Here is a 2573-nt window from a genome sequence, read left to right on the forward strand (position 1 = left end):
GGGGGACTCTGAACTTGCTTAGAGGGGTCAATATGGGGTCTCTCACTTGCCCCTCACCCCCACATTCACCTCCACCCCCCTCAGCCCTGCTCCAGCAGCAGGGAGACAAGGATGGTGCCAGCCAGGGCTTGCGGGGGCTGAAGCCACGAGCTGCAGGGATGGGGCACCCCCAGACCCTACCACAGCTCACCCCCTCCCTCTCACACTTCTGCTGCCCCTGGGACGCCCCCAACGCCACCTCCCCCCTCTCCCCTGCCCGGGGTGGCCCCCGCTGATGGCCCCCAGCTGCTGCCAAGCTGTGGCTGCATATTTCCCGGCGCTCCTTGTCCCTGGGGAAGGGGAATGTGAGGAACGCGGCCCCACTCACCCTGTCTGCTCCTGCCCGGCCACCCGCCGGCTAAGAATAGACCCGGCTTGGCCAGGCCCTGCCAGCACCGAGGGGTGTGGGAGCCCCCCCCCCAGCCACCTTCCCGTGGCGGATAATGAACCTAAACAAATGGAAAACGGGTTTGTGTGGTGCCCAAAGGGTGCCTCAGCTGGTGAAGGGAACCCGGGGTGTTTCTTGTTTTGAATTCATGTGATCTTAAAGCAAATCTCCTCTCTGGGAGCTTCGTGTACAGGCAGGGGGTGCAGAGCAGCCCCCCCCAGCCTGAGTACCCACTGCTTCCTGAGCTCCCCTCCAGGAGTTCTGCGAATAGAGGGGGAATCTCTTCCTTTTTTTCTGCTTTTACGTTTCTTCTCTTCTCCTCAGGGAGTGATTTCGCTGAGCCTCCTAATTTCAGCAGCAAGCATGATGCAGGAGCCAGAAGGCAGCAAAATCTCTCCAGATGTTATCGCAGTGGGGAAGGGAAATCATCCTCGGTTTAAAGGTATCTTGTAAAACATTGCTGCCGGCTTGGCAGAGCCCTCGGGGCACCAGCCAGCCCTCACTGCCCTCAAAAGCATCACCCAGACCCCCCACCCAGCCCAGCAGCTCCAGCTGAGCTCAAGGCAGGACCTTCAGGCTCCCCTTGGGCTGGACTTTGTGTCCAGCCCCATCTCCTGGGCGGACTTTGGACCCGTGTTGGAGGTAACCTGGTGTCCAACCCCATCCCATCTGCTCTGTGGACCTTGGACCCGTGCTGAGGGTTGGCTGGTGTCCAATCCCACCTGCTGCACGGACCTTGGACCTGTGCTGAAGGTAACCTGGTGTCTGCCTCCGTCTTCTGCGAGGATGGTGGGCCTGGGTTGTGTGTCAGGGGCTCACAGCTCAGGGCACCCATCACTCACCCCTGCAGCTGCATCCAGTGTCCGCTGCAGGACACACCCGGCTCCTGGGTGGATTCTCTGATGTGTAACGAGGGCTGAGCCTGCGTTGCAGTCCCTGAGTGACAGTGTTCAGTGTGCCTCTTTTCTATTTTTTTCCCCAATCCTCTCCTCCAGAAAGCAATTTTCATGAAACTTGCAGGATCTTGATGATCTCGGAGACCTCTTTTCTTCCACTAACGGGGCAGAAAGGAGCCAGGGAGCTCCAAATTACCGGCGAGGAGCTGAGCTGGATGGAGCACACCTGCACCAGCCCTGCTTTCCCAGGCTCAAAATACACTTGGCTCCAAACCCAGCTCTCACCGTGCCAGTTCTCTGCTCTGTGAGCATCGCCCTGGTGGGAAGGGGGGAGAGGGGGAGCCTGGTGTGCCGGGATATAAAGCAGACGCTCCAGGACGTGGCTGTGGGAAGGACACGGGGTGAGTGCCGGGGCTGGGGCTGCTGCTCCCCGGCTCTGCTCGGGGTGTCACCTCCGCCTGGGCACCTGAGCTCGCAGGAGGACGGAAAGCAAACAAACACCGGAGCGTGGGCGGGCAGACACCTGCCTCCTGCTCCTCTGCCAGGCGACAGGAGCCGCTCCCAGGCCTCCCTTTCCCGGCGTGAGGCATGACCGGGGGCAGAGGCCATGGGATGGGAGGGGGGCGGGTGGATCATCCCAGATCCCCTCATTTCCCCTGCTGCTCCGGGCTGCAGCGGATCGCAGCTCTTTAAGGCTGCAATAATCCCCGGCCTGGGATTAGTTTTGCACCTAATCACCGCAGAACAAATACGAAGTTTTATTTACAGAAGCAGAAGAAAGTCGGGCCGGGGCGGGGGGGAGCTGCAGTGGGGGCCTCAAGAGCGGCTGATCCCAAGATAATCGGGAGCTGGAGGGCGGGAGGCGATCGCTGACCTTGGACCCCCCCCCCCCGGGCTCTTACGTAAATGAGTGTCATCGAGTGCTGGAGTCACAGCAGTCCTGAGCTCCAGCCCTGTCCCAGCTCGGGCTCGGTGACCCCCCAACCCTTCGAACAGCTCACGCCTGGACTTTGGGGATTTCTGGCCCTGATCCAGCCCCTTCCTTAGGCACGTGCTTCACAGGGAACCCACGAGCTGTCAGCTGTGATGGGAGCCAGGATTCGGGGGGGGGGGGGGATGGAGATGCTGCAAGGGGATGCTGAGCTTTCACACTGGGGATGGGGGAAGCTGGGTGCTGCAAGTGTGTTGCCCCAAAGCTGGGCTGGTCCCCAGGGATTTGTGTTTGCACTGGGTTGGGGTGGCAGCTGGAG

The sequence above is a fragment of the Chiroxiphia lanceolata genome, chromosome 26, assembly GCF_009829145.1.
Source record: "Chiroxiphia lanceolata isolate bChiLan1 chromosome 26, bChiLan1.pri, whole genome shotgun sequence".
In the NCBI taxonomy this organism is placed as follows: Eukaryota; Metazoa; Chordata; class Aves; order Passeriformes; family Pipridae; genus Chiroxiphia; species Chiroxiphia lanceolata.